Here is a 10523-nt window from a genome sequence, read left to right as displayed (position 1 = left end):
AAATCAAACTGAATAACAAGATAATTGATTGCACAAATCAGTACGATCTCAATCTTTTATATATGTAAACTAATTTAATTTTGATTATATATTAGTATATACTTCTGGAATAATCCATTTTAATAGAATTCATAAATAATGATGATATAATTAAATAATTTTAAAAATCTGAAAAATAAAATTTAAATTCTATAACTATACAAAAATGAAAATACTAACGAGAATTAATGAGATGTTTATAATTACATTCAAATCTTTTCTATCAATTTTGTTATCATTCCTAATATGTATAATAAAAATGCTAGTGATAATTAAAAAAAGATATGGAATGATGTTCTGAGTTTTTTCACATATCTCTATCAATTTTGAGTTACTTTTTTTTTTGTCAAACACTTGATTTCATTCATTTCTAAACAAAATACAAGGAAAAGGATTCAAAGATCCAGAGTTTAAACCATACAACAAAAGAGGCACTCCCCAATGCCAAACAAAGATAGATAAAGTAGATTAACAAAGAGTCCAAGAGAGCTTTGAAGCAAAAGCTAGATAGCGAGTTGCCACATGTGAGATCAAGGGTTGTTGAGAGGTCTTCCATGAGTAGCTCAATGGTAGACAAGTTAGTCATAGTCAAGCAAAGACTTAATGACGTTGAAAAGGTGTTCTTAGCGAACGAATGGTGATTGAAGTATCTAGCTAAACAAGTCAATGGGGAAATGTTGGTCAAGAATTCTCTAAAACCATACTCATGCCGTCGACAAGTTGAATTCCGAGCTATTAAGCCATAAGACTTCAGTGACTGTTGGGCAGTAGGGTTCATCAATGGAGCTAGCATCAGGATTTTTAAAGAACGGTTGAAACACCGTGACAACCTAGGTAGATTCTCTCTCACAAAAGTGCCTTGGCAAAGGAGATTAAGAATTCTACACAAGATTTGACATCGGTTTACCGCGAGCAGAGATAGATCATACCAGAGCTGCAAAACTGATGGCGAATGATGGGTGTGGAAGTTCAATGGTGTTCGGATAGACCATGAAATTGCATAGGATGATACTCAATCCGCAAATACCTAAAAAACCGAAAACTCAATTTTGAGTTACCTAAAAAACCGAAAACGTTGTAACATTATCATAATTTATGCAAAATTATTATTCAATTTGGAAACAACCAATAAATACAGTTTAACAATCATATATGATTTTCAAAGATTTTTACATATCTCTATCAATTTTGAATTACCTAAACAAATGGAAAACATTGTATCATTAGCATAATATATGCAACATTATTATTCCTTTTGGAAACAATCAATAAATATAGTTTAAGTAATTAACTTATATGATTAGATTTCATATATGATTAGATTTCAATACCAAATATTCAATCAGTTAGTTTAAGTAATTAACTTAAAACCCGAAATACTACTAATATTCTAAATATATTTATATAATTATTAGAAAATCACTTAAATTTCTCTACAAGCCGAAAAATATTTTTTCTAGAAGACTTCAATTTACTAACCCTAAAAATCGACACTCATTCCTCACTATATAAAGTCATACAAACAAAACATCAATTGTTTCATTCCAAATGTTCTATGTTTTTCTGATGTTTTTATTTATTTATGATTTCATTATTCATGTTATTTCAATATGATATATATTAATGTTTTTAATTTTTATTTTACAGGAACATCAAAAACATTGTGAATCTATCAAACTCATATGTTCTTATGTGATACGGGTATGTACAAAAATTTCATTTAATATTTTTCTAATTATGATGCTGATTAAGACTATCAAACTCAATTATGAATTTGATTAATATTTTTTTATTGTATTCAGGACATATGAAGCATTACAAAAATTATAAAATTACTATAATGTTGTTATGTGAATCAGGTATATACATAATTTGACTTAATATATGAACTATTTTACATTTTTGTAAATAATTTGACTAAATATATGAACTATATTTATACTTTTATGTTTTACCCGTTTCTATGAGAATCTAAAGAAGAAACCTGTAAAGATCTATCCTAAGCAAAACTCATCAACATAAAAAATATAACCAAAGTTAGAAAATTCTAACAACACAGAATAATAGATAACTATGATGTATGAAAATAGTGGGATTAGTAGTTTAGGGATTTATTTATTTAATTTGTTTTCAGTTCAAGAAATATGATTTTGATATTTTTAAAATTAATTAATGATAATTTTTTGGCGTTAATGTTTTGCTAAATTTCAATTTAGATAAATTTGAGTAAATGATAAATTGTTTTTCTAAATTTGAGTAAATGATAAATTATATTAAAATTTTGGGTAAATGATAAATTGTTCTTATGGTTCATCACATACATTTTAGTGTAACTTTTACAAGCAGAATATTTTTATAATATTTTATGTATATTCCTATTTTCTACTACTATAATGATCAAATTCAATTATTTATTTTTTGTGTTGTTAGTATACTTTTCTAAACTTTTTAATATTTATTTTATCAAAACTTATTTTATTATTATTTATTCTCTTTTTTCTCCTACTTTTGTTTTATCCAAACTCATTACACAAATATATGATTTAATATAATCAATTGCAAAAATGAAAATATAGTATATTTCAATCTATTAATATCATATATATATTAATAAATAATTTCCCTCGCTGTAGCGTGGAGGAATTTTTACGGATACATCAATCCATAATTCGAGTTATAAAATTATTTTGGTAATGAAAATGGCAATGATCAAAGAGAGTAAGAAACGGACCAAAACAATAATGGCTTGTACCAATTTATTATCGTTGACCAAAGATTACAATTGATAAAGTTTCGACTCGTTGACAAGGCGATACGACAAGAGAGAAAAGAGAGGAAAGAGAGACCACAAGAGTTTTCTTTCCCATTCATGGGCTTTACTTCTTCCACCTCGTGCTAATGAGCTAAATAGGCCTCATGCCATTCTTTCTTGGTTTTAACACCAAACAGTTGTCTAAGAATCAAAAGTTGACTTGAATTTTGTGTCATCGAATGAACCTCTTGCAATCAGCTTCTTAAAATTATACTATGTTTGTTAAATCTAGGTTTTAGAGTCTTTAAAACTTACTATAAATGTTTTGTTCAGAAATATGATTTTATCCACCTCTAGTTTATGAGAAATTAAGTACAACATTGTGTAAACTTTATACTTTATTTTTTACAATTTCTTTTATCCCAACAAGAAAAACAAATAAAATAAGGTTTTCATGCTTATAATTATCAACAATATTTTTTATCCAGTTTCCTCGCCATCAGAAAGTGAAGGAGATTCAGGAATAACCTCAGCGGAGATATGCATGGAAGGCTTAGGGGGAATTTCAAGAGCATCTAAGCTTCCCTCCATCATTTCCACGACTTTGTTCATCGGTGGACGATCTGATGGGCATGGTTGGATACACCAGAGTCCTACCACAATCATCTTCTTTGCAGTTTCTTTTTCTTCTTTGGTTATTTCATCACCAAATACCCATGTTTGCTCTCCATCTTCAAGATCCTTATAGATCCAATCAGGAAAGTAAGTCGAACTAGCATCAGGGTCAATAGTTTCTACTATTTCTTTGTTCCTTGCTCCAATCATGTCTAGGATCAACATCCCATAGCTATATACATCTGATTTATGCGAGACTCTTCCATACATTCTTGAGAACACCTCCGGTGCAATGTAACCTATAGTTCCTCTTGCGTTTATCAGTGACACAACGCTTTCTCTTTTTTCACAAAGCTTAGCAAGGCCAAAGTCTGACACTTTAGGACAAAGATTGCCATCTATCAATATATTCTGAGGTTTAATGTCGAAATGTACAATTCTTGTTTTGCAGCCATAATGTAAGTATTCCAGACCTCGAGCAATGCCCAATGCAATTCGATACAATGTTCTGACATCTCGAGCCAGTGACTTATTTCTAGAGATGAACTGATCGAGAGACCCATTCTCCAAAAACTCGTACACAATTGCTCTTTTAGACCCTTCAAAGCAGAAACCAAGAAGAGAAACGATGTTTACATGAGATGTTTGGCTCATGCTTGCGACTTCATTGATGAAATCCTCACCATTTCCCTTCAAATCTTTCAAGACCTTTACTGAAACCTTACGACCATTACAAAGGTTTCCTCCATAAACGGTTCCAAATCCCCCTTTCCCAAGTATGTAAGAAAATGACTTTGTAATCTTCTTTAATTCTGCATACGTGTACATATTCAGTAGTTTCTTGAACATTACAACACTTTTTTCTTTTATATTCTTCCTCTTCCTCTGACGCATTGACAACATGAGAACAACAATGAAAGTCACCAGCCCAAGTACAGAACCAACGGCTATGAAGATTATCACCAGAACATGTGACGTACCTTTCATATGCTGCGGCTTTAGACGGTTTGGGGTTAAGTTCGATGATAATGGAGGATTTAGATTAGGTCCGGCTAGATTACCATCTGAGTTGTTAAGCTTGAGAATCTCTACACCATTCAGAATAACATCATAACACGATGGACTATAGTCCTTTAAAGGATACAAGTCAACTCGTAGATCAGGTCTGGGCCCACTTTCCGAACCAACATAGATGCTGAAATCTAGATACACTGGAATCCGAGAACCACCGCTCAGCTGAATCACGTCCATCTCATGCTTGGCAATCTGATGTTCGATGAAGATGGTGAAGACGCGCTGGTTCGGTTTGGTTACTTCCGGGAAAGTCTCACAGAAATGAAGCCTCACGAGGTAATTAAACCCAGCATCGACTGTGAATAGCCATGTCATGTTGAAGTTCAGGTTTAGCTCAGGATACTTGGCTTTACCCATTGAGCGAAACGTGGCGTACACGTACGCTGGGGCAACATACGCTGGAGTTTTCTCGGAGTAGTTGATCATTACATTATCTATGTACGGAGTGACTCCACCGTTTAGGAAAGCATCATCATCAGAAAGCCAGCGCCTGAACATTCCCGAATCGCCGACCTCGCCCACCATTTGTCCACCTACGTTTAACCGATAAACGGTCTCTAAAGCCGTCGAGTTTTCTATCTTAAAGTCAACGGTACTACCGACTTCTGATACCATGTTGTCAAATCCTCCCTTTGAGTAAAACCGGTCAGGCATGGACACGATCTCGATACCGTTAACGAAAGCTAACGATTTCTTAGCCGGCCTGAACGTGAGATTCAACCCCTGGTGAACAGGAACGATAAACTCTTTGATTAGAGTTGGCTCTCCTTTGGAAGCTTTCACCGTTAAATCAGCACTGAAGTTGGTCAAGAGAGTGAAACCATTTAGACTGACGGAGAAGAAAGAACTGACCGCGTCGAAATCGGGCCCGTACCCGTGGTACCCGTAATAATAGCACGGATAAAAATGTAACCGGATGAATTTCCAACCAGGGGAGAGTGGAAAACTGTACGTAAAATCTGATCGGAAAATCCTAGCGTTCATGTAGGGAACTTGAGGAGTCCATGATTCTTTGTCTGATGATGCGTCTGAAGTGAATGACGTGTAGTCCGAATTCGACGGCAGAATTTTCTTCTCCGCCTCCGGCATCCAATTTCGGCCGCCGGTGTCGAAGGTGAAAGAGAATTCACCGCAGTTGATGAGAATAACTTCGTCTGGCTTGTATGGCGCCGTTGCTTCTTCCCCTCCGCAGGAGACGAAAACGAGAATATAGAAGACAAACAAAACGTAACAGATCACCGGAATTCTTTTTGAAGGTGTTGGAGCCATATGGAGGGAGAAGAAGATAAGAGATATGAGTGTGTATAATTGAAGTTTTAAGTCCTAGGTAGTGTGAGTGAGTCTATGGGTCAACCGTTCACTAACAAAGCAAAACTAAGAACACGTTTCGATGAAGTTTCTAACAAATAAATTATTAACCAAAATACAAAAAAATGTTTCTATCAAAGAAACAAAAGATCAAAGTAATAAGCACATTGGAACCATAGATTTGGTATCTTGACGAGTTATTCATTCTTGTCTTATTCATCCATTGCTGATTTTTAATAATATAGCCGTCACGTATACGTGGTTGAAATTTCTATACAAAACTTTAGCTTATGTGATTGAACAACATATATCTTACAGCGCCAACCGAACATCCTGTTTTTTTTTTTTTTTTTTTTTTTCTATTAATTATATATAAAAATTTTAGTCAGTTCTTTTAGTTTTAAAGATTGTATAATCATAATTCATAAAATGATATATTTTCAAAACGTTCTTTGTAGTTTGTCACCTTTCTATCTAACCAGCAAAACACATGAAAAGGTTTTGTGCTAATATACTGAAAATCAACGGTCCATGATTTCTATCAAGTGTTGCTTCATCATTTTGCTATAAGAGCCATGAAAATTATTCTTATATCACATGTCACTCGAACTTATATCATATGGAAAATTTATGTTTTTTTTCTGTTGAAGACTTTTTCAGAGAGCACAAGAAATATGTCGGTCTGGTTTTTTGATTTGAATGATCATAATAGATTAATTGGCCTCTACTGCTGTGGAACTGTTACAAGGAATTGAAATATATACAAATGCAACGATTTGTGTCAAAGCATGTTTTTTTTTCTATTTCTCTGTGATATTATGGAACATATATTAACGAGTTGTCTTTCATATCAAATCTCAATGTGCAAATCTATATAGTGGTAGAATTACCTAACATATATAATGTAAAAGTATTGGGAATTTGGCACCAATAACCCAAAATAAATTTATAACTAGATAATGACCCACGTTGAACAGCCTGGGGAAATAAATACTTTTTTTTTTGTTTTTTAATATTTAAAATGTAGATATAAATTGTTGGCATCTTAGATATTATATCGTGTGTTTTAGTTATATTATACTACTTAAAATCAAAATTAATTTCAAATGTAAGCTTCTTGAATTTTCTGTGTGCGCCATTTTTCTTTCGGCCCAAGCCCACATAATATATGAATGGTGGACCTAAATTTCTTTTTTAAGCTTCAGAAAATCAGAAACGATACTTCTTCTTCTTCTACGATCTTGATATTAAAATCAGAAAAGACGACGGAGAAGTATACGGTCAACTTCACGTAATTGGAGATCCCATCGTAAAAGCAACATCGAGGTATGTAAGATTTTACATTTAGTGCCAACCCTCTTGCTGATGTAATGCAAGGAGATTAATATTATAAGGTAGAACATGGATGTTCACGGAAACTGGGACATGCTAATTCAAATTTGTGGTTTTGTAATGCTAGATTCCCGATTTCTTTATTTGGTTTGGTTTTTTTTTTTGGACCAATCTGATATAATCTTGAGTTAATTCAATTTTTGTATTATTTATGTAGATTTTTCCAAATAAAGTTTTTTGAGCTCATATACTTTCCATACGGTAAATATTCACATGATTATTCCAAGGTCAATATTTTCATTACAGATTTGTACGTTGGTTGGTTTAAATTCTATTCCGAACATATGCAAGTATGTACTTTATATAAGTTTAGTTCTTATCTATATTCCCATTTATTGTTTTGGGTTGGTCTTCATTAGCATTATAATTTTGTTAGTTTTCCCTTAATAGATAACACAATCGAAAAAATTATAACATAAAAGCAACTTACTATTTATATGTGAAACTAAACATCGTGGATTACTGCTAAAGGGTACGCTGTTGTTTTAGTCAAATCAGACTCCAAGGTGCTAGTGGACCTACTCAACACAGGGAGGGTTGTAAATGAACTCGCCGGTATCATCCATGATATCCGTTGTTCTGTTGCTTCTCTTACCTTGTGTACGTTTCTGTTTATCCTTCGTACGACAAATGTTTTGGTCGATGAGCTTTCAAAGAGTGCACTTGCTGCACTTTCTGTATTTCCCCCCGGTGAAGAAAACCCGTTCTAATGTATCTAATGAATACATCTGTTGACCAAAAAACAATATCAGTGGATTAATGATAACATCATATGCATCAAAAACATTGGGGATATGATTCTCACCTGAAAATAGCACCATAATAGCTTTTCGTATAAATTTTTTTATTACTTACCCCTGTAGTATTGATCATTGCAAATTTGATCATACAAATTACTATTTTATGTGAAAGTATTCTTTAATGGTAGGCTTATCTGTTCAGATTACTATTATTAATAAGGTAAATAATATTAATAAGGTGCTCCAATTACTATTATTAATAAGGTAAATAATATTAATAAGGTGCTCCAATTACGATTTTTTATTACTTTATTAATAAGGTGAGTTTAGAGTCAAATATTATTAATAAGGTGCTCCAATTACTATTTTTTACATACAGATTGTATTTTCTAATTTAAAGTAATGGTACACCCTATTAATATAAATGGTTTGTTTATAAAAACTTACTCTCTGATCCACCAAAACCTCCTTCATTGTTTCTCCAGATTGAATAGTGTATCAGATTGAGTAGTGTATTGCTTTCAAGTATGGGGCATCTTAACCTAAACACGCCAGCTGCTTTTGTAAAGGTTTGATATCAGCGACATAAGTCATATCCATCAAATCATTCATTTTTGAAGATTTCTGTTTTGCTATAGTAATTTGATAACTGGTTTTATGAATGTGTTGGTGGTTTGTAGAATGTTGCTAACAGACAGTATATATAGGGAATTAGGTAGCTTTTACATTAGAGTTAATTTTATGAGATAAAAGTTTGAGGTTATCTTCCACAAAGGAATATTCGAGATATAAGACCTTACTTGAAATATTTGAAAACCTTTCTGCCATTGTATTGTATGTATGAACATTGTTTTCTTAGTCCAGGTTCTTAAACTGTTTAATAAGATTCTTAAGATATGGTAGTTTTGTATTTAAGGGATTAAGATGTTCTATATTATCTTTTCAAAAAAAAGATTATGTGAGATGTGGCACTACTTTTTTGCCAAACTGATATTCTTGTTGTTATTTTTTCTTTAAGTGCTGGAGGGCGGGAGGTGAAGCGAAAGATGTACTACTTTTGTGGGTGAGATTTTTATTAGTACAATCGTATAACCCATTAGTATTTTTTATATAATTATATATTGGCATTTTCTGTAATTTACCACATTAAATACATTGTCACTTTTTAATTGCTGTTTTTTTTGGGTAACCATTTTCTAGTTACAACAAATTAATATTAAGATTATGTTGTTACAACATACGATTTGTTATAATAGGTCATTTTTCAATGGGACAATTGCATTTTTTGTACCTTTATTTACATTTGAATGAAATCGTAGACCCTATATTCGATTTTCGAGAAACATAATCACTAAAGGTGCTGAAATTACAGTTGACTCCCTTACGACCAAACAAAAAACAGAAGCCGAAATGACAGATGTAACCCGAGGAAATCTGCAATAGATTTCTTTATGGTGGATTTCAAATTGACGTCTAATGGAAGACATAAAAATATGTATACTCCTTAATTATAGTTTAAATTTTAATTTTAAAAATTACAAAAAAAAAATTGGTAAACCTATTGACCAAATATTAACCACATAGACTTCCTGCATTGAAATAAAATAAATTTACATATAAACTAGTCAAATTAAGGGAGGAAAGGCTGATTAGGTTAAAATTATTTGATTTAGGGTTTGCTTAAGTAGACTTCTCTGTAGACTATTGGCGGTTGACTTTGTAATGCCATCAACTATTAATATTATATTATTTTAATTTCACCGACAATTTAACCAAACCGATAGCTGAACCTAACCGAACGTACCGATTCCTTGATTTTAACCTAACCGGATTCAGTAACCATATAAATACTTCTTTCTATAAGTCAACCATAGTTTGTATGTGCTTTCTCTCTCTCCACAATTTCTCTCTCTAAAATTCCGATATTGTTGCTCTCAAAAATTCAGATTCTATCCTCATCATTTATCGTCTTCGAAACTCAAGGACATCTCAGATAAGTATTCTCATCATTTATCGTCGGCTATTTACTTTTGTAATGCTTTAGCTAATTTTGTTCGAAAATATATATGTTCTCATAGTTTTTTGTTCATTTTGCACTCAGATATGGGGTTACACAGCTACACTCAGCCATCTTCTAGTTCTTTGCAAGTATGGAGTGAAGGTCCACCCGAAGTAAACTTTCTTGGCCTGACAGTTGGAATTCCTGACAAATGTTTCTGTGGAAGGGAAACCGTTATGAAATGTTCCACCACAGCCGACAATCCTGGAAGGATTTTCTTTGGATGCAATAACCATGAGGTTTTAGATTGTATGATGGTTTATTCATTTGGTATAATTATTATTTGAGTATAGATAATATTCTTATGGTATATTTATTTCTATTGTACGGTATAGGATGGAGAGGACCATATTATGAAATTGTGGGATGAGGCTATTATGCAAGAACTTCAAGCAATGAGAGGTGGACTTGCTGACCAAAGGGATTCTATTACAGCCATCCAGGAAAATGATGAAATGCTATGGGTTCAGTAGGAGCTAGACAAGGTGAAAGATCAGATGAAGGAATTACGTCTGTCAGTTCGTCGTGTACGCACGGTGGTCGA

The 10523-nt window shown here is 32.7% G+C and overlaps 1 long non-coding RNA gene and 1 pseudogene across 2 annotated transcripts; one reads left to right on the top strand and one right to left on the bottom strand.

Moving 5' to 3' along the window:
* Positions 1–3114: 3114 nt before the first annotated feature.
* Positions 3115–5915, bottom strand: LOC104719565 (putative receptor-like protein kinase At5g39030 pseudogene; annotated as a pseudogene). The gene has a single exon (XR_015568732.1). The product of XR_015568732.1 is annotated as a putative receptor-like protein kinase At5g39030 pseudogene (transcript).
* Positions 5916–7008: 1093 nt separating this feature from the next.
* On the top strand, positions 7009–9245 carry LOC147937274 (uncharacterized). Its single transcript, XR_015568059.1, has 2 exons — positions 7009–8489; positions 8939–9245. It is a non-coding gene; the product is annotated as an uncharacterized LOC147937274 (long non-coding RNA).
* Positions 9246–10523: the final 1278 nt, after the last annotated feature.

The sequence above is a fragment of the Camelina sativa genome, chromosome 10 (genome assembly GCF_030686135.1).
Source record: "Camelina sativa cultivar CO46 ecotype springtype chromosome 10, ASM3068613v1".
In the NCBI taxonomy this organism is placed as follows: domain Eukaryota; kingdom Viridiplantae; phylum Streptophyta; class Magnoliopsida; order Brassicales; family Brassicaceae; genus Camelina; species Camelina sativa.
The sequence above is the reverse complement of the archived record's forward strand: the minus strand, read 5'-3'. Positions and strand labels throughout refer to the sequence as shown.